Genomic DNA, 23,879 nt, shown 5'->3' with positions numbered 1-23,879 from the left:
GAGTTTCTTTCTTTTTCTACGTTACCTGAACTTGAGGATAATATGAAATGAATTGGTCTTCATGTACTGTACTTTTTTTGGAGACTCATTTTATTTTTCATTATTGCTATAGTTTTGTTTTAAATATTTCCCAGATTTTTTGCTGTTTTTATTTTGTACATTTATTTTTAAATTTTGCAAAAAACTGAAGTTCACTTCCTTTGTTTTTTTTGGTATCAGGGATCAAACTCAGGACCTTGCACTTGTGAGACAGGTGGCGGAACCATTGAGCTAAATCCCTGCCTGAAGTTCACCTCTTTTAGCTTACTTTTATATATATTTGAGCAAATACAAAGTCATGTAACCACCACCTTAATTAAGATCCAAGACTAGTTTTGTCACCAAAAAAGGATTTCCTATTATACTTGGTAAGCAATTTCATCCACTCTACCAAATCTAGAAAAATAGGACCTATTCTCCATTTTTATGGTGCCCCTAACCCATACATTTAAAAAAAGTTAACTATATTTAGACAAGTAAATTGATAAATATAATGAGTGTTTATGTATCCTATGTCCAATACCCAACAAATTAACATCTGATATAATTTTGTACAATTATCAGAAATAGTATCTATTCTCAACTATTTCTACCCAATAAAATATTTGTTTTTTTCACTACTACTTTTATTCCCCTCCAATATATTTTTCAGAATTTACACTGACTGTTTAGATTTTTTCTTTTTAGTCTTTCAAAATCCAAAGTATTTCTTGAGTATGTTCTTGCCCTTTATCATCTTGACACTTTTGAAACACACTGATTATTTTTCTGAAATTCTCTCATTATGTTGTAATGGTGTTTTTACATAACTGAACTAATGTGTTTTTCTGCAATGCTGACTTAAAAATGCTGTGTCTCCCTTAGTGCTTTAAATTTTATGATTTTGATATGTTTTTCTACTGATGCTGATTTTGACCAATTTATTACTATTTCTATTAAGATTATCTACTGGCACATTAGTGTCTTTCTTTTGTTGTTCAGAAATATTTTGTGACAAATACTTTTAGATTACACAAACCTTGTTTTCTTATTAGCCTTTTAAAGTGTGTTTATTTTGTTTGACAAATCTTAGTTCAAGTCTTTCATGTGTAATTTTATTTAGTTTACTCTGATATATACCTTTTAATATATACACAGAAAAGAGTCACACTTCTGTAAATTAATTTCATATCAGTTGATTTATTCTTTTAGATTTTATGTCTTCACATTTTAAGAAACTTAAAATGATCTTTTAGTATTTGCATTAGTTCTCAGAGAAATATAAATTCCAATTGGCTACCACTTTACCCATATCAAAAATTTCATGAGTTTTTAAAGAGAATTAAAAATACAAACTAAATCAAGTCCAATATAAATTTATTTTAATTTTACTTCATATGAAAGAATCTCAAGTTAGGCTACAATATGCTAAAAGTTCAGTTACAGTATATACATATCTAGTGTATTTATTGACTACTCAAGGAATTTGTTTTTATCAAAACTAAAAACAGATATTATATAAATATATAAGTTTGAATATTTATGAAAACAATATTTCTAAACATTTAGTTGTACAATGAATAGAGTAGTTGATAAACACTTTCTAATATCATGTTTCTTTGAAAGGTTTTGTACTTCAGTTTTACAATAAAATTACTTTGTCCTATTTATTATGAATATAGTAAATAACAATATATTTCTGTTTTATGGACGATATTGATCCACTTTAATTATGTTGCTAGTTAAAAAGGAATTTATTTTTAGTTTCTCTTAAATTATTCTCTTTTTTAGTAGTTCACATTTCTTTTGCCTTATCCAGCCCATAGCTGAATGAGACTGGAACTCATATTGCATGTTGTGATAGAGCATGTTCATTCATTGCTTTGAAGCTCCATTTATTGTGCAGAATGTAAATCTTTTAAGAATCAAAGGTTGAAATCAATTTGGATTTTTTTTTTTTTTTTTTTTTTTGGTACCAGGGATCAAACTTGGGTCCTTGCACTTGTGAGGCAGGCAGCGGAACCACTGAGCTAAATCCCCAGCCCCAAATTTAGAATATTTTAAAGCATTGGTTTTAAGTCTTTTATTTTTACTTTTATCTCATTTGTAAGAGTGTTTTTCTTATTTCTATATGTTTTAATGTGATATGCTCTCTTTGAGAGGAAAAGTTTATAGGTAAATTATAATTTTCACATTCTTATAAGTCATATTTTAATATTGAAAAATCATTTACTTGAGATTCTGTCTACACATTGTCTAATGTTTCTATTTGTCCACTTTTGCAAACCCTGTGGAGAGAACAGTTCAATTTGGTAACAGTTAAAATGCCAGTCTTTCTTAGGTTGTAGCAAATAAGTGTAAAACTGAAGGGAAGGATTTTGATGTTTTTCTTTGTTAGAATTTGCATACTAAAATCTTACTATTTTTGAGTTTGAAATTATCTAAATAAAAGAAGGTGCATTGTTCACTTTTAGATATATGTGTGATTATATTTGATCATTATTCTATTGAACTCCAGTTGATACGCCCATTAGAACAAAGAAAGAATACTTTTGTATTCTACTAACATTTTATGGTTGCTCTTCATATGCAATAACTGTTTTACACAATGAGCATTATATTTATGTCAATCTAAGGTATATACTCTATCTTCCTATTTTACTTTTAAAATCAACTTTTAATTCTAATCAACTTCTATTTAGTATATTTATTCATAATAATAGAAGAGAACATTAATATTTTCAATCTTGATATTCTAGTGTTCATGTAAGAGAAGCTGAGAAGTTGAAGAATACTAAATAATAGAAATTAAATGTACTACAAGAAAAACCTATAAAATCAAGAGAATGTACTACAAATAGAAAATGAAAGGATATTTTTTATCCTTTTATGGTTTTAGAAAATTATTGAAAGAAGTGATTATAAAAGGTACTTAGGAATCTGCTCTAGAGAAATGACCATATCACAGGAAAACGGGATAAAAAATAGTGAATCTAATTTAGAAAGAATTATAAATTAATTGATATAATCAAAGGAGAATAAAAGAAAAATCCAATAATAATACTTGTTTATGCCAAGAATATATGTATGTAAAAGACAAAATATAAACACTGCATAAATCACAGAGCTGGTTTACATGAAATAAAACACATAAGTTGAAACATGGGCGATAAATCAACTCCAAGATCATTGATTCCTGATTCTAAATTATTTGTTGCCAAATTCTGCAGTCTTTCATAAGATTTACTTTGCTTCTCCAATTCCTACCCACACACATTTCGTAAATTTTCCAGATTTCATGCAGTTATATTATTAGTATTATAGCCATTTATCTTAATTAAAAACAAACAGTAGCTTCTGAGAAGTAAGTTAGTCTTTAGATCATTTATCCATGTAGACAAAACCCAAAACAAAATACCTAAAATTATTCCTCCTACAAGAGTTATAGTCTACCATCTTTCTCAATGGAGAAAATTTGGGAGTACTTGCAAACTACCAAAGGAGAAAAACAAAAAAAAACTCAGGTGATTTACCATGCCTTTATGAAATTCTTTTAAAATTTTAACTGTCAGGTTACATGTGATTCATACTGTTTTAAAAGTAATTTTATAATTGATTTGAACTAATGTTCAGTATCTCTACCCAGCACAGCTGGCATGGGTTAGGGTTCATGCACTCCAAAGAAGTAGATAGCTGCTATGCTCTTATCAGCGTGGCACTGTTGTATTGATTACCACACAAAAAAGTCATGTAACTATTTGTATTTTTATACCAGCCTATTACTTTGAAGATCATAGGTGGCAAAGTCATTATCAAAGTTTCATTATTTTTAATTTTAGCAAGGTAAGTGGCATGGTGATTATAAGAAACCTAAAGATCGTAAAGTTCCCAGCGGAGCAAATGTCAAACTGTGACCACCTTTGCATAAAAGATGAACAATTTAGTTGAAAAGCTTCCTTGAAATGGTTCCCAAATATGAACAGCCGGATTTCATCTAGCCTAACTAAGGAAATCATATATCAGGACCTGGGAATGTGGTTCAGTTGGTAGACCATTTGCTTAGCATGGACAAAATCCTGGGTTTAATCCCCAGCATTGCAAGGAAAAACAAAAAAGATTAAAAAAAGAAAGAAAGAAAGAAAGGAAGTGTGTGTTAGAGAGAGATATTGTCAAGGGAAAAATAAAAACTCTTTCCAACAGACTCTTCTGGAGTTTCAATGCAGCCAAGAAAAGAATGTGACCTTGAAGATATTTTAATATAAATTATCCAAACAAAATTACAAGCGGACAACAAAATGATCAGAGGGTGGTAATTGCTTATAGAATTGTTGCAATGGAGGCTCCAAAACCCTTCCTCGTAAAACCATCACAACTGGTAAAACTTTACATAAACTTAATTTCTAAAAATGTCCTAGAGATACAACAACCAAAGAAATGTTTATTCAAAAAACTCTACTACCTGGTCATAATGGTGAACACCTGTAACCCCAGCACTCTGGAAAGCTGAGTCACGAGGATCATGAGTTTGTGGCCACTCTGAGCACATCAGCAATATAGCAGGACCCTCTCTCAAAGAAAACAGTAAAAAAGGTCTGGGGAGGTAACTCAGTGCAGAGACTTCGTGTTTACTCCCCAGTACCACCAAAAAATGTCCTATCAATCAGAACACCTCATCCATGTCACTTGAGCCACAACTTTGTGTCTCTTTCCCATCCTCCACTCAGCCTGATGGAAGATCCACCATGGGGTAGGTCCAAAGAGATGAATGACTGTCTGCTTCCAGTTAAGGGATGTGACAACTCCTCAGGAAAGACAGGCCACCTGCTTCCTTATCTACCACCCTTCCATTCATGTTTCTGGAATTAAAATTCAGGAAACTGTCACCAAGATACCAGAGGTTCCCTTTTTACCATGTAGCACTGACTGGTAGGTGGAAGTCTATCCCAAGAGCAGTGGGCCAATAAGACGGGGTCCTACTGCCTTTGCTCCAGGATGTGAAGGAGACAAAGAAGAAGAAGAAGAAGAAGCTGAGAGAAGCTGACCACTGTGCTTCCCCATCTCTGAAGCAAATCACACAGTGATGTTTTATGGACCTCTTCTTCCTCCAGAAAGTGGAGTAGTTTTATTAGTCATTTATACGCTTTACACAAACAATCACATCTGGACTAGTTTTTTCTATTTTACATATAAATGCCTTTAAGTTAGAAATTCTCTATTCCATGCATCCTACAATTTTTTATGTTGAAATAGCAAACAAATACACACCACCAAAGGAATTACACTGACTGAATTGAAAACATGGAAATAGGAATGACAAAGAATTCAGTTGTATTATATACATGAATGAACTTCCCACAATGAATGCAAACATCCTGTACTAAAAACATGCACTAATATAAAAGAGGAAAAAAAACACATGGACGTAGTATCGAAAACATAACATTATATTTCGTTAAAGATTTGGTAGATTGTGAGTACCTGCTATTATTATTTAATACTAGAATTAGAAATAATCAATGATTAATTCAACATTTACCAGCATCCTTTTGTGAAAATCCCAGTACTTTATACTATTCAAAAACATCATAACAACTTTCCAAGTTATTGGTTGAACAGAATCTAGAGTTATTGACTTATTGAAGGTTGTACACTGCGCTTACATTTATTGAAAAAAAAATAGTACAAGTAGGTTAGGTTCCCTAATTGAGATACTGCTATATCAATGAATAATATAGTACAGTATGATATAAATACACATTAATATGCAAACATAAAGTGCATTACTTGGTTGTAAACATCCTAGTGATAACTTTAGGGAGAGTAAAGCAGAATTACTACCTTCAAAGTACTCAGAATCTACAGAAATGTATAAAACGGTCATAATACAAATCCTTGGCTATATGTTTTCAAATCTTCACTAAGAAATGTTAATGTGCAATATGTGGAAGAAACAGAACTAGAGAGTAATTTTCAAGCATCTGTTTTGATAGCTATGTGAATGATAAGGAAAATTTGGAGAATCACCAGAGGCCGAAATAGAAGATCATTTTGGCACATGTTGACAGTGAGATGTGTGGAGAGCACTCATGTGATGGAGCCCAGTACCTCAAAGAGGGTAAAATTTGAATAAAATAATGACGCATAGTCTAAGTCAGTGATGATGGAACATTTAGAGGTGAATGCCCAAACTGCAACCCAAAACCCACTTATTTGTTGCACAGTACCAACAGTGCAATTAAACTTTAATATACTGAAATTTTAGTTTAGAGAAAACAACTCTTACATTAACATCTTTTTTCTCAAAAGAACACAGCAACATGCGTGTCATAGGTTCACCACTACTGCTGTAAGTCATCTTAATTAATTACCTTAATAGCACATTTGCAGATAAAACCCAGCATTTACATGTTAGGAAATTTACAGTAATTCAGGAGGGAATTTAGTTAAAAGCAAAGGAGTAAATTATATTTGTTAGCATTGTATAATCTTAATGATTAAAATGAAATTTACTTGAATATTTAATTCAATTTTAAGAATGGAAACCACAGGTCAGGCATGGTGGCACACACCTATAATCTCAGCATTTTGGAGCCTGAGTCAGGAGGAGCCCCTAAAGTTTGAGGCCACACTGGGATCCATAGTAAATTCAAGGCCAGCCTGGGCCATACAGTGAGACTTTGTCTCAAAAAACTAAAAAAACAAAATGAAAACACATCAAGTTGCTGTGTTTGAAGAAAAGAAACCATTTCAGAATTTGACATATTCTTATGAAAATCTGTAAATCTTTTTCCCTGGTTTTGCTATTACTTGAGTCAGTGTGAAGTGAAAGAATGTTGGCATACCAATAACAAGATATAGTTTATGATAATAATTCAAAGGACCACTGGAAGTCTCCAACTTCCTTTGGTTATACACACAGAGACACTCTTACCTATGTGCATATCATTTTGTATTAATTTTTATGCACACATTTAAGAAATGTTATTATAAGATTATATATGCTATATTATACCATAAATATATATGAGAATATATATGCATATATGTACATATATTTATATATAAATAGTATGCTTTTAAAATTAAAAAATGAGAAAAATAATAAATAGACAAAGCTGTAAGAGTATTCCATTTTTTTTTCTTTCACAACAGCTTTGAAATTTTATTATTTGGAATTTTGATCATAAAGTAAGATTATTTCTATTTTAATAAGAGTTTTTATTATTGATTGTTTAACCAGTAATCATCATTTTGCTTGGTCATGAATATAGAAATGTTATATTTTCTAAAATATTTTATCAAGGGATGGGTGGAGCAGTGAGGGAAAGAGGATGAAAAATGAAGTTAAGATATGTTGAATTGGTACATATACCAGTTTGCTACAAGGAATGTAATCATATATTACACATGTGTACTAATAATCTAAAATAAAAAACAGTAATTTTGCCCAAGGAAAAAGTTTGATTTACTTTTTTTTTTTGGTACCAAGGATTGAACTCAGGACCTTGTGCTTGGGAGGCAGGTGGCGGCACCACTGAGCTACATCTCCAGCCCAACATTTACTTTTTAATGAGGTGCTCTTAACAAACCAAAATGTGCCCTCAGTAAATATGCTTAGAATGATTTAGTTTGAATGTTGTAAGTACTTCTTTATGTGCTTCTCTGAGTATACGTATGTACCTATGGGTATTCCTATGTAGCTATTGTGAAACAAAGAATGGTATGCACATATAGGTAAATTCATACATGTGGATTTTAAAAAGTCATCTAATAATTTTAGTCTTACATGTATGTACTTATATGGTTTGGTGCTTCCAGCATGTACCTTATTAAAATGTAATGCCCCTCTGTCTGTGTTTTTAATTTCAAAACGTCTTGAGGTTGACAAAGGAAAATTAAGCTTTTTTTTTAAGGTAGAAAGTGAATTCAATACAAAACAAAGTAGCTATCTTACTGTAATATTTGGAGAGCTGAAGAAATATGCTTAAGGCTAGGATTCTATGAATCACGCCTCAATCTACTTGGAATCATGTCTGTGAGATCTTCAACCCCTTTGCTACCTTTCCTGTAAGTACAATGATTCTACTGGGAAGCTCCAGTAGAATCTACAATGCTGCCATGAATTTGAGCTTCAGCAGCTGCTACCACACAAACAGTCAAGCTGAAGTCTTGACACCACTCTTGTCTCTAGAACCCGAGTGCTTCTGTTTCTGCCTTTCCCCTGAACAGATTGTTTTATACGGTTAAAGGCAGGGGTGTGATTGGCAGAATCATCAGTATCATCTGCTACTGCTCAGGCTCCACAGAAGCTTAAGGACACAAGTGTTCTAGTTTCTACATTGCGGAGACAAGGTGGAAAATTTCCCAAATTCTACAGTGATGTTCTTGAAGTTGTGGACAGTAAGACAAATGACTGACATGGGTTTATCTCTTAAGCAGAGAGAGAATGAGCACCTACCCTTTGCAGGTTGGAAAGTTGCTCAGCCTGCTTTGTGCTGGAAAAATACTTAATGAAGAACATTTGCTGTATGTTGAGATACAGACCACATACTTGAGAGGAAGCGATAGAAGGGCAAACAGCAAAACAATTCAGTATGTTATCTTATTTTTGCTAACTTTGTGCAGCTGTCAGCCCATTCCTAGGAGAGATAAATTAACTGAAATTAGAATTAAATGGACTTCCAGACATGGCAGGGAATAAAATCAATTGTGCTAACAGATACACTCTTTATTTTCAGCCTAACGTCTGAATTCTTTGAGAGCTCTTTAGCTCAGATACTTTCCAGATTGAAAAAGTCTCATACTTCCCTAAATGCTGATTCCATTAGAAGTAGGGAATATCAAGTGACAGCATTTAGCAGCGTGTAACTGCGACCACAAACTTTTCTAAGCACTATCTATTAAGCTTTTTCTACTCAACAAAATGCTGGCAAGAAGCTATAGTTTTGCAGCAGAAAAGTGAAATGATGTAGTTAAGATAGTAACCATCAACCTACAGACCAGCAGTCCTCAATTTTTTGGCACCAAGAACTAGTTTTGTGGAAGACAGCTTTTCCACAGACCAAGGGTGTAAGCATGGTTCTGAGATGAATCAGGGCATTCTATTTATTGTGTACTTTACTCATACTGTATTATTATTACATTTGTCACATATAATGAAGTAATTATATGACTCACCATAATGTAGAATAAGTGGGAGTCTTAAGCTTGTTTTCCTGCAACCAGACAATCCCATCTGCTTCACAAAGATAGGATGCTGGAAACGGAAGCAGGCTTTTTGATGCTTTTGTGGCAATCTCAGTGTATTCTGCCTTGACTTTATTTCAGAATGTAGAGAGACTTGAAGATATGTCAAACACACTTTTAAGGCCACCATCATCTAGGTTCTCAAGAAGGTGATACTCTTCTAACATGGATAAAGTCAATTCACCCAGCTTATTGAAAAATGGGTAGCAGATCAATTCTTTCCCTGTTTGGAGGTCTCTTGTGGTTGGGAAGTAATGTTCAAACTCTTTTGAAAGCTGAAATAGGTGATCATGTGGCTGGGAGAAAAAAGGCATAACTTAGAGTCTTTCAAAATCTCTCTAATGTTTTGAAATGTGCCCAAATCCTCAGTGTTCATATGTCATTCTGTCCTCCATGATTCTAGTCTGTCTTCAAATGCAGCCACTTAATCTGCTGATTGAACACAGCTGTTATGCTCCCTTGAAGTGACAGATTGAGTTGCGTGAGCAGGATGAATACATCAAAAGAGTAACCAAGATTTGTGACCCATTCAGTGCCACTGAAATGTGCTGCCAATGTTGACTCTTTTCTAAAACAAATATCTGGAGTGGGTCTTGTAACTCAATAACTCTGGCCAATAATTCACCTTTAGAAAGTCATCACGCTTCTGCATGTAGAAGAAAGATATTTTGCAAAAGGGAAGAGGAACAAGGGATTGAGGCAGAGGAAAGGGAGGGGTGGGGAAGTGTAAAAAAAAAAACCCACAAAACTAAGATGTGTTATGTACATGTCCCAAGGCCCACAAAGAATAGAAAAAATATGTACTGCAAACATGAACTAATGAATAATAAAAAATCTTACAAACTAAAAGGGGGAAGATTTATGTTTTATGTCCATCTTCTCACAGAGCTGTGAAGAGATTTGAGTTAAAGGCATGTGCAAAATTTTATGTGGATGATAACTTAACAACAGCCTGCAAAATTTTGGTAAGTTCAGATGACATTATTTTTAGACAGCATTTCTCTATGAATGACACCATGCCTACACCCACATTCAGAAACAATCTCTTTCACCTGAGCAGTGGAACTAGAAAGACCTCAGTCATGCCAGCTGCTCTGTCTGTGCATATACCAACACAAAATGACCATTTCAGTTTCCCAATACGTAATCATTCAATGACTTTAATAATTTTGTAGCTGTTGTGTTGGTTGGCAACAAATGTACACAAATGTGCAAATCCCCCTGAAAAAAACCAAAACCAGCATTTTTGGCTTGTCATTAGCATCACTAGGCTTATAAGCTGGCTTGCATACCACAAGGACTCATTAATCCTCTCTAATGATTGTGCCTACATATTCTCTGCTATTTCATCTATTTGTCTAGTTATGGTCCTAGCTGAAATAGGAACACATGCCATCTTTTGAACTGCAACCTCTCTTAAAAGTTCATAATAGGGCTGGGGATTTAGCTCAGTGGCACCACAGCTGCCTTGCATATGAAAGGTCCTGAGTTCAATTCCTGATACCAGAAAAAAAAGTTTGTGATAAATGTACTTAGCACCAGGCAGGATCAAGTCTTCGCCAACAATAAAGGGCTTCTTAGCATTCTCAGTGTGGTTAGTCACTAAGAATGATGCATCAGTGTAGCCATATTTGATGAAGTACTGGCCTTCAATAATTCCTTCTGTTCTTTGTGTTCATGTGTTGCTGTTGTTGTTGTTGTTTTAAACTCCTAATGACTGGCTTTTAATCCAGTTGTTTGGTAAAGCAGTTTCGAAAATTTTGTGGATTCATAGATAGCTGATGGGCACATACCATACAAAGTGGGGTCGGAGAATGTGAATCTCATATTGCAATGAAGTTGTAACTTAAGTAGGAGTCTGGCATTTTCTTTTAACACAATCTTAAAACCTTTTGTTATTTCATCAGTTGATCTCTCCCTTTTTCAAAGAAGCTCTCCAGTGATATTTGTCTCTTAATCATTCTGTCTAGGAGTGAGCTTGTTGGCTTGCCAAAACTGTGACTGAGACAAGTGCATAGTTTAGAAAAAGTGGCACTGATGGTGAAAAAAAAAAAAAAAAAAAAAAAGGTCAGCCATGTGAGAGCCAAAATAAGTGTTGGATTTGGATTTAAAGCCTGACACCAGATGCAGCTTGATTGTCACTTGCCGTGCATTGATAGGGTTTTCAGGTGAGATTGTAAGAAACTGACTTAAGGACCCTGGATTTAGCTCAGTGGTTCTGCCACCTGCCTCAGAAGCACAAGGTCCTGAGTTCGATCTCCAGTACCAAAAAAAAAGACACAAGTACTGTAAGAAACTGACTTATTGTGGTCTCTGTCAGGCCTCTCTGCTAATGTTAACTTATATTTGAAGACTCTCCCACTGCTGGCATCACTATCTCAGCTCCACCTCAGATCATCAGTCATTAGATTCTCTTAAGAAACATTCAACAAGATCCCTCCCATGTGAACTTCACAGTAGGGGTAGTGGCCCTTTGAGAATCTAATGCTATGTTTCATGTAATAGGAGATGGAACTCAGCCAGTAATGAAAATAGTGGGGAATGGCTGTAGATACAGATGAAGCTTGACCTTCTCACTCACCATTCATCTGCTGTACATCACAGTTCCTCACAGGCCATGGTCCAGTACCATGGTTGGGAATCCCTGCTGTAGACTAACAGAATATAAATCTCAGAACATGAAATATTGAATCTTAAGATTTAAAAATTATGGTGAAGATTTGGTGGTGCAAGTCTGTAATCACAGTTCTATGGGAATTTGAGGATGGACTATCACAAGTTTGAGTCCAATCTGGGCTAATTACTTAGAAAAACTCTATCTCAAAAATAAGAGAAAAATAAAACTAATAAAGGATGGAGTGTATAGCTCAGTGTGAACACCCTGGGTTCAATCTTTGATGCTGAAAAAGAAAAAATATGCTATTTTGATGTTATATTCTGGCAAGTAGTAATGTGTACAGAAGATGAGATGATAACAGTTAAAAGCTTTGAGATAACACTTTTTCTGATACAGAATATCACATATGGTTGCAACAACATGAAATTATTCAACCACTAAAGCTATTTATAGCACCACAATTTCCCAAGTGTAAAAATGGGCTACTAACTATATGCAGTCTACAAAATGAGTTTCTTTCATAATGATAAATGTATAAAGATAATAAATGTAATATATAAGTAGGATTCTTCAAAAGGTAAATCTAAGGTTTTCATATTGGCTAAAAGACCAAGAATTCCTCACATAACTAAAATTGGTTTATTGCTGGAAATTAGTGTTGGTGACCTCAGTGTCTCCCATTGATTAGAGGTCCCGTTGTTGTCTCTTTCTTTACTACCATTGTATATTTTGTGAGTTAGCTTAAGAGTCATTGTATTTTAGATTACAAGACCCTAAAAAATAGCTTTGAAATTTAATGGAGAGATGCCAGTTTTAAAACAGATGAAGTAGCTGAGTGAGATTTAGGGTCTGTCATATCCAAGACAGAAGGTGATATGTTGTATGTAAGGGGGAGGGGGAATTAATGTAGAAAATAGATACTTTCAGGAAAAAGTTTGGCCTGCTTTGTTGGTTCACTCAATGACCTAAATAGAAGTCCTCTGCCAGCTGCCTTCCAAAGAACAAGGTCTATGTAACATAGTTTAGGGCAAAATGAAGCAGTCTGGGGAGGTTGTGGAAAAGTATCAATTTTTCACTTAATAAATGAAATATTTTCTAAGAAGGAAGCATTTTTCCTGTCCCTTTCTCACCTGGAACATGGTTATGAATTCCAAATTCCTACCTCCCATCTATAGCACATGAAAAGAAATATATGAGCATGAGAAATGGCAGAAGAAAACAAAACTATTCATTTAGGCATTGCATAATCAAAGGAATTTCTAGTTTACATACTCTCCTATGGTGATATATTAGTTATTTAATAATTTGCACAATTTATAGGTAAAATATAAAAATTTTCAATATTTTAAAAAACAAATCTCAATTATCATATTTTACTAAACAAACACTAATTGAATAAGTATTACATTATAGCTTGAAAATCAAGGGTATCATCTCAGTTCTGAATTTATGGTTAAAGAAAATACATGTGTTAAAAATGCTAATATTTCACTTACTAGAAAGTGTTACAGTCGTTTTGGATAATTTAGGTACATACACCTCTACTCTGTGACCACAGCCTATTTCAAATATTTTCTCCATCTTCAGTGTGATTCAAATACAAGCGTAAATTCTTTCCTCTCCTCTCCTCCTCTCCTCTCCCCTCCCCTCCCCTCCCCTCCTCTTTCTTTTTCTTTCTTTCTTTCTTTTTCTTTCTTTCTTTCTCATTCTTTCTTTTTCTTTCCTTTTCTTTTTCTTTCTTTTTCTCTCTCTCTTTTTCTCTCTCTCTCTCTCTCTCTCTCTCTCTCTCTCTCTCTCTCTCTCTCTCTCTCTCTCTCTCTCTTCTTTCTTTCTTACACTATTGGGGTTTCAAACTCAGATCTACCACATGCTAGAAGTGCTCTCTAATACTAAGCTACTTCTCCAGTCCTATAGGAGATTCTTAATAATTACTTTGGTTCAAAGATGTTCAAAAACCACATTACTTTCTACATTAAAAAAAAAAAATCCCAAGGAACCTACAAACTATCATCAAAATTGATGTTTTAAGAAAGTTACAGGATACAAGGACTGTACACTGAAATCAATTATGTGTGTAATTACTATTACCAATTTAAAATTAGAGTATAAAAATAAAATATTAAAATATTCTTATATAACAATAGCAAAATACATAACTGTTTTCTAATAAATATCAATACAATATGACAGTTCTATAATGTGAACAAGAAGACATCATGGATTGAAATCTAATAAATTTTAAATTAATATAGAATTATGTTACATCCATTGTCTTAGGCATGTTCTCTAGAACTTATACCTGACATCAACAAATTAAAGGGGGAGAGGTTTATTTTGGCTCATATTTTTTGGAGGAATTTAGTTCATAGTCAGCTGGGTCCAGGATAGAAGCAACATGATGGACAGGACCTGGCTCAGAGGAAAGCTGCTCAAATCACACTGTTGGCCAAGAAACTGAGAGAAAGGACAGACATAGACTCTTTAAGGCTGTGCCCTCCACTGACTCATCTCTGCTCAGATCCCATCTCCTAACAGCAAGCCAGCTATACAACTTTTGCTACACCACCCTTATAATGCAATCACATTCCATATACAGGAGACATTGAGGGCCATTTTAGATATAAATCATAACATTGATCCATTGAAACATTTAACATTTTGAAGATGTTAATTCCCATAAATTGAGCTAGAGTCAATATAATATTAACCAAATGCCTAACAAGTTAATCTGACATAAAATTAAGAGTTAAAATGAAGTATAGTGATTTAGTATTAGTAGATGATGAGTGTTATAATTTAGGTATAATGTTCTCCAAAAGATTTTATGTTCAGTTGTGGGTTTATTGGAACATGATTGGATCAAGAAAAAGCTATACCATTGGTGAATTAATCTATTGATAGCTTCAATATATTGATAGAAAGTAGGGTCTAGTTGAAGGAGGTGGATTATTAAGGGTGAGTCCTGGAAGGGTAAACCTTATGCCTAGAGGCTCCCTTCTTTCTCCCTGCTTCCTGGCATCCATAGGATGAGCAGCTTTCCTCCTCCAGGCCCTCCCACCATGTTGTTTATGCTTTGATGCCAGTCAATAATGGACTGAGTCCTCTTGGACCATAAACCATAAGAATCTTTCCCTCCTTTCAGTTGTGGGAGTCAGGTATTTTGTCCTAACAAAGGGAAAATAATTTGTACTATAAGATATAACAAAAAGATAAAAAAGATAAAACATTGAATTTCAAGCCACATTGTAATTCTTAAGCAATAAAATTGCCTCTACTACAATTAGTAATATGTGTACAACATACTGCAGAATACAGATAAGATTAACTAGAATTCAGAGAAGAAAACACATAAGAGTCAGCAACAATCAAATGTATGTATTATTACTTATTTTGTAGAAAGAAAGAATAATCGAATATATTTATTATCTGTTAGGAAAATACCCTACAAATAAAACTTAATCTGAAGTAGAAAATACAGTAAACAAGATAAAAAAAAATAGTTGAGAAGATTGAGTTTAACCTTCATGAAATTATTAAATTTTAGAATATACAGGATCTGAAAATTTATCCAGAATATGCTACAGGATATTTTACAAGTAAACATTGGGAATGACAGGATATTTTACAAGCAAATATAGCTCAACTCAGATTTATCCACATTAACAATAGATACTAGCAGAATAGATACCAGCAGGTATTAGAAAGGAATGCTACAAGAAATGTATGAGACCTTTAGTCTCCCTCTAGTTAAAATGATGGTAAGTGGTAAAATGACAAAAAGGAAGTTTCAAAAATAAGAGAAACAAGAAAATCTACCAGGCATTTAATTCCATCATATTTACAGATAAAGATGTAGGAATATCTTGAAGAAAGGTGATAGGTAAACATGAACCAAGTCAAGCAGAGCATCATGTATTGTGCCATGGAAGTGCACTTTCTTCTTTCTTTTCTGTTTTCCAGCCTTTTCCATTGTTTTCCGTGACTCCTTTTTTCTCCTCTCACATTGTTAAATTTCCCTGCAAAGGATGACTCAAAGTAGACTTCAAAATAGGGATCCTAAAGAAAGAATCATAAAGAAAGACCCTAGGAGACCATAAGTTCAGCAGGAACACAAAAGTGCTAATATTAAATTACAAAGGAAAGACAAAACTGTACAGTGGACTGTGGGAGATCATGGCAGTTATTTTTCTAATAGGCCAAAGCACACATACCTATTTGTTGTTGATTTCTCTTCTTATCTGTTTTTTTCTCATCTTCTGTGTATCTAGAGGCTGAGTTTTGAACTTTCCAGACCAAATCAGAGGATGAGAAAGGCCAATACAGATGTTGCTTTCAGATTCTGGCTTTAGTGCCTCTCACTCTAATTGCAACTCTAAAACCATATCTTTGGACACATATTCCCGAGGCTCTGGCCTTTACTTGACACTGGTGACATATTTTTGTCTCTTGTCTTTTTGGCCACTGGGATAATAACTTTCTAGTTCTACTGGTGTGTTGGTTCATTACCATCCTTTGCTTCTGAATTTTGACTTTGTGTCTAAGTAAACATTTACTAGTTTCCTCACTTGAACAAATGTTGTTATGCTATATTTCTTTCCAGGACTCTAACATATTATTTTTCTTAATGAAGTCAATAAGCTTGAATATTAAGATGTTATGTGAAATACCTACTTGCTTGTTGTTCATGAAACTGCAGAGATCTCATGTTGTTCACATGATTTCAGAGCATTATTCTCATTGATATAAAACACAGATGCTCCAAGCTGGAAATCCACAGAGAAATTATGGATAAAAAGCTAACTTTTTATCATGAACTAAATAGTTGTACTATTTTATTTTTATACAGTCATGTTTTCTGGTGTTCTAACATTGAAAGTTTCAAATGCAATGAGATTTCAGGGACTGATAATACTGAAGGAAAAATTTGTAGATAGGGAGAAATTTCTCTTAAAAAATGACAACCCTGTTTTTGTTAATTATTCAAACCTCATGTAAATAAAGGTGGGACACACTCAAATCCAATTTTAGTGAATGGAATCTCCTCTTTGAATCCCTCTCCACCAAAGTCATTTTGTAGAGTAAATCGCTTTAAACACCACTGGTACAACAGACTCAGGAGAGCAACAAAAATGCCTATAGTGCATCAGAATTGCCAAGGTAGCAAAGCAGAATATGACTGAAGGGACTCATCTCCCCTTTTGCTTTAGTGTTGAAATTTATGGGATCTTCAGTGCATAATTGCTACAGGATCATTTCTACATCTTTAAGCCTGGTTTTTATTTTAAATTTCTTCAGTCATTTTATGAAACAATTGTGTTTTGTTCAGTATTTCCACAATTTTGAACTTTGTATGTTAGGCAAAATCAAGCAAAAATATGAGAATTAAATTTTTAAAACTTCAAAGTGAATCCAGAGGTTTTCCATTGCCTCAGAAATATCCCTAAAAGATGGTCCCAAATAGTTAAGAAAACTCTCTTGCTTAAAAACAGAGTATGATCTTCATTAAATATATATATATATATATATATATATATATATATATTTAAAATCAGGTATTTCAATATGCCTAGGATTTCAAATTATTTGGAATAAGTTATAAAATTAATTTATGACCTTTTAGAAATCATTGGTATTGAAAAAATAGTTTGGATAAGAGCCAGTGTCTTCTTTTCTTTTTTCATTGCTGGGACAAATTACCTGACATCCATAAGTTAAAGGAGAAAAAGTTTATTTCAGTTCATATTTTGTAGAAATTTCAGTCCATAATCTGCTGGCTCCAAGGCAGAATGGCATAGCAGAGAGGCAAGAGTGGAGGAAAAACAGTTCATGGCAGAGCAGGCATGAAGGCAGTGAAACAAGCCTACCTTTCCCATTATATTCCATCCAGGCTACAAAACTATTGGTAAATGTCCCCCACACCCAGGGTGGAGCTTCTATATTCAGTAAATCTATCCAGCCATGCCCAGAACTATGCTAAAGCAATTGGTGGATTGCTCCAGTACCACACATCCTTAATCCCAGTATTACACACCAGAGTTCCAACCAGCACCGAAAACCCCATCTATAAGTATATTAAGCTCATACACAAGATATTAAAATATTGTTTATACTCATGCTAAAACAGATCTCCAGTTACACCAAAATAAACCATAATTTACTCTAAAATATAGATTTAATTAAAAACAATCAATTTCTACACAAAATTTCATATCTGTAGTGTTGTTTAGTTTAATGAGAATTGACTTTAGATCAGAAAATTACATTCTAATATCTTGGTTGTTACCTTAAATAAGTTTGATTCACTTTGTAATTATTCCTTAACTGAAATGAATGTGTGGTGAAAACATTAGGAAATTACTAAATACCCAAAGATATGCTTTTTAAAACATAGAGTTGTAGTATGAAAACATTGAAACAAAAGTTCAAAGCACTTTTATTTATGCCTATAAAGTCTATCATTTTTGAAGAAAGATATTTTGGAGTAAAATATCAAAAAAAGAAGTGAGAGAAATTTTATCTAAATACGTTTGCAAATGTTATCCTTTGTGGAACCCTGAGATTTAATGGAAAGCAATGAAATTATACAGTTATGAAATGACTAATCATTATGTAACTTTTAAAGTACTGATGACTTAGAGTTGGGTATTTGCAACTGGAAAAACAGACTAAGATAGCATTCATATTATTAACTCAAACAACAGGTATTATAAGACTTGTGATTCGAATATTCACCAAATAACTTCAATACATATGAAATTCAGTATTATTAGATGGCTAAATCTATTATAGAATATAATTTGGTTTTCTTTTATCTAATTATACATGATATAAACCATAACAATAATTTAATAATGGCTTATATTTTAGTTTTGAGATGGTATTTACAAAATTGTCATTTAAATTTTCTAGAAATCATATACTTTGATGGTTTCAGTTCTGTGAAAATGACTCTAGAAATACAGTTTTAAAAGGAATCAGCAACATCACTTGAGATTTGTAAAAAATTACAAATTTTCTGGCCACTGTAAGATTGGAAATCAAAATTTTCAAGAACACAGAAGTCTCTGTCAAAGCTACATTTTCAGGTGGCTTTGAGAAGCACTATTCTAACTACATTTGAACCAATGTCCCAGAAGTAATGACAGTCATGTCTAGTTTAAAAAGTCTTAGACCCTCTTTTTCTTTTCTTTTTTTTTTTTTTTTGGTACTGGGGATTGAACTCCGGTCCTTGTCCTTGCGAGGCAGGCAACAGAACCACTGGGCTAAATCTCCGGCCCATAGACCCTCTTTTTCAAAAGATTATATGCATTGGATTTCTTTAAAGGAGTGACCTAGCTATTGTTATTATTGTCAAATTAAATATATACACAAGGCTTTCACAAATTGTACAATTCAATAACAAAGATTAAACTATCATTTCCTAATTTGCATATTGTTAATCCACGCGGCAGCTAAAATATGTTAATTATATTTCAACTAAATTGTAATTCTATAAAGCCTTTTATGTTTCAGATATACAGCTTGTACTTTCCAAGAAGTTAACACACACATACACACAGACACATACACACATATATATTTGATACACATTTTAAAATTTTTACTGTCAAGAAATAGTTCTACAAAATCATTAGACAATACAATGTATTCTCAACTTAAAATTGAGATTAGTAGTTGTGAGATAAAAATCTTTTAAATGGAGTTATAAAATTCATTAATAAGGGTTTGTAAAACTAATTCATCAACAATTCAGCTTAGGAAATTTATTCTAGTTGATAAAAATAACATGAAGTATATATAGATTCACAGAACAGATGGAGATAGCATTTACATTACAGTCATCCAATTGCTTATAATTTTCAGAGCTTCTGGTTCCAAACTTTATGAAGGAAGTTGGAAATATACATATATATAAATACACATACACATACATATATGTGTATATATGTATATATATGTATAAAGTTCATACCAATTTGTCTGTGCCATCTATACCTCAAGAATATCAAGTCCATCTCACACATGGTACAATAGTAATAAGACCTTGTGGATTCAAGTCCAAAACTTCATGGAAACATCATAAAGTTGAACAGACAATGGTTGTAATAACACTATCCTGACAATAAAATGCATTACTTATGAAGGTGTGTCATTCTTCAATCCTTTGTACTTTTTTCCAAAATACTGTCCAATCTTAACATGAAAAATAAAAATACCAAACAAATTTCAATGGATGTGCCTTCTACATAACATTTAAACAGTACTCATCAAAATACATAATGTCATCAAGAACAATAAAAGTCAGAGAAACTGTCAAAAACAAAAGTAGCATATGGAGACATTATGATTAAATGTAACTTGGGATCTCAGAGTAAAATTGCATATCAAAATAAGAAAATATGAATAAAGTATATCTGAATAGTAATATGCTATCATTGGTTTATTAATTATAATAAATGTTGCATACTAATGCAAAATATAATAATAGGGCAAACTTAGTATGCAGTTTATTAGAAATCTTTGAACTACCTGAACAGATTTACAAATCTAAAACTGTTTAACATAAAAGTTTATTTTAAAATGATGGGTCCCTTTTGAAAGACTGCCGATGTACTTCACAGAACTAGAAGAAACAATCCTAAACTATGAAAGCAAAAATAAAATGACTTAAAAAATAAAAGAAACTTGAAAAAGCCATCTTAAGTAAAAAGAACAAATCAAGAGACATTATACTATATGAACTGAAAATATGCTGCCAAGCTCTAGTAATCAAAAGGAAGGATATTGGCATAAAAATAGACTGTTGGAAAATAATAGAGAGCCTACAAGTACACCCACATGTCCACAGCCAAATGATTTTCAACAAAGCAGTTAAGAACATACATTGAAGAAAGGACAATCTTTTTTGATATAAAGTGGAAGAAAAATTGGATATCCACATGCAAAGGAAACTATAATTTTATCTCTCACCAGTTTAAAAAATCAAAACAAAATGGATTAACGACTTAAATGTAACACCAAGAATTTTGAAATATCTGGAAGAAATCGTGAGAGAAACACATTAGAACATTAAAATGAACAAGGTTATTTTAGACAAAACCTGTAAAATCCAGAAAAAAAAGAAATATACAAATGAGATGACATCTAATTGAAAAGTTTTTGCAGAGCAAAGGAAACAACAGAGTGAAAGGACAAAGTATAGAATGGCGAAAATATTTCCAACTACCTATCTGATAAGGGATTGATATTCCAGAATATATGTCACTCCAAAAATTATATAGCAGGGATACAACTCAGTAAAATGGAAAATAGACCTAACTAAATATGAAGTATAGCTGTTGCCAAAAACACTTCAGATAACAGGTGTTGGTGAGAAGGTAGAGAATGAATCCTCTACACTGATAGTGGGAATGTAAATTATCAGCCTTTATGATAAACACTATGGAAGTTCTTCAAAGAAAAGTATCATGTGATCTAGCTTAATATGCTTAAGAGACATAGAAGATCTGCACTCCCATGTTCATTGCAGCACTATTCATGATAGCCGCATCATGGAAGCAATCTAAGTGTCCATCAATTAACAAATGAATGAAAAAAATATGATACATTTAGACAGTGCAACAGTATTCAACCATAAAACAAACAAAATCTTGTGATTTGGAAAAACATGGATAAATTTGGAGATCATTGTTGGGAGCAATTCTACATAATTTTGGGGAAAATCATTTTACATTTAAAATTATGATTAGGCCTAGTTATCCTGCCTATAGGCCAGCTATGGCATGTCGAGACACAACTCCATTTTGTCCTCTGGTCACAGCTGAAACCTCAACGGTCTGGTGACGCTGAGATGCTCCAGGACAAGATTACACTAGCTGAGGATGCCCTGGAAGGAACAAAATCTTCATCTGCATATTTCCTCATTGTTCTAGGATTTTCGCTGCAGCTTCCGCCACTCTCCCTGCTGCTGCTCACCCTGCTGCTCTCTGAGTCACCTTTTACATTTTTTACTCTCCTCATGTACTGAACTCTCTGCCCTGAGTCATCTATTACATTTGTTTCTCCCATTGTCCTGAATAAAGTTGTGGCGTACTCAGGAGCTTTTGTCTTTCCTGCCCAGAGCAGCATTGATCAGGCCCAAAGCTTCCTTTCTAAGTCTCATTTCTTCTATCTTTTCTGTCTAATAAGTTGGTTTGCCTTGTGCTGTCATGGCTCGTAGGAGACTAGGACTTACTGCAGAGGTTCTAATAATGTCCCCTTTCCCTGTTTCCTACAGATCATTATGTTAAGTCAAATATTTCAGGCACAGAAACATAAGTACCACATGGCCATTCTCAGGGTGACTGAAAATGTTGATCTTAGAAGTTGAGAGTATAACTTGAGACTGGGGCAAGTAGGGCAAATTGAGGGGTTTCAATTTCTCTTAGTCTCCATTGCATTGATTTCTCCTCTGATCTTTATAATTTCCTCCCTTGTATGAGCTTTGGGGTTGTCCTGCTCTTCTTTTTCTAGAAGCTTGAGGTTCAGCATCAGGTTGTTTAATTGGGCTCATTCTCTTTTCCTAATACGTGTATTCACTGCTATGAATTTCCCTTGTAAGACAGCTTTCATTGGGTCCCATAGATTCCGATATGTTGTATTGTCATTGTCATTTAATTGAAGGAACTGTCTGACATCTTCTTTAATTTCCTCTGTGACCTATTGGTTATTCAGAAGTGTGTTGTTCAATTTCCATCTGTTTATGAAATTTTTTGAGTTTCTTTTGCTATGGATCTCCAATTTCATCGCACTATGGTCTGATAATATACAAGGGATAACTTCAATTCCTTTGCACTTACTTAAACATGTTCTATGTGTGAGTACGTGGTCTATTTTGGAGAATGACCCATGTGCAGCTGAGAAGAATGTGTATTCTGATTTTGTGGGGTGGAAGACTCTGTAAACATCTGTTAAATTCGTTTGTTCAACAGTTTGACTGAGTTCTAGTATTTCATTACTTATTTTTAGTCTAGTTGATCTATCTATTTGTGACAGTGGGGTGTTGGGGTCCCCCACTACAATTGTATTAGTGCATATATGACTTTTCATGTCTGTTAGTATTTGTTTTATATAGTTGGGTGCACTAGTGTTTGGTGCATAGATATTTATGATTGTCATCTCTTCCTCTTGGATTCTTCCCTTTACAAGGATGTAATGTCCTTCTTCGTCTCTCTTTATCAGTGTTGGTTTGAAATCTACTTGATCTGCCAAGAGGATAGCTACTCCTGCTTTTCTTTGGGTTCCTGTCACATGCAGTATTGTTTTCCACCCTTTAACTTTCAGTCTATGAGTTTCCTTTTGAATTAAGTGTGTTTCTTGTATGCAGCATATTGTTGGGTTTTGCTTCTTGACCCATTCTGCCAGTCTATTTCTTTTGCTTGGTGAATTGAGACCGTTAACATTGATGGTTATAACTGAAGCATATTGACTTGTCATTGCCATGACTTTTTGTTTTTGTTGGATTCTCCCCCTTTACATTTAATTTCTTGTCATGCCAGATGGGTTCATTCTGCTTTGCTTCCTGGGGTTGTGATCCTCAATGTCTGTTCCTAGGATATTGTGTAAAATTCTTTGTAGTGTTGGTTTGCTATTCACAAAGTTCCTAAGGTGCTCTTTGTCATGAAAGTATCTTATTTCTCCATCAATTTTGAGAGATAGTTTTGCAGGGTACATCAATCTGGGTTGGAGGCTCTTTTCTTTTAGTGCTTGGAATATGTCACTCCAAGCTCTTCTTGTCTTGATGGTTTGTGTTGAGAAGTGTGCTGTGATTCTGATGGGTTTTCCTTTGTATGTGATTTGTTTCTTTTCTCTGACTGCTTGTAGAACTTTGTTCTTCTGTTGTGTTTCTGGAATTTTAACAATTATATGCCTATGTGTAGATTTGTTTTGATCAAGGTTATTTGGAGTCCTATATGCCTCACTTATTTGTATGTCAAGCTCTTTTCCCCTGCTTGAGAAG

This window comes from Heterocephalus glaber, unplaced genomic scaffold (genome assembly GCF_053883595.1).
Source record: "Heterocephalus glaber isolate CG9 unplaced genomic scaffold, H.glaber_assembly_v1.0 deba00000901, whole genome shotgun sequence".
Classification (NCBI taxonomy): domain Eukaryota; kingdom Metazoa; phylum Chordata; class Mammalia; order Rodentia; family Bathyergidae; genus Heterocephalus; species Heterocephalus glaber.
This window is presented reverse-complemented; position numbering follows the sequence as displayed.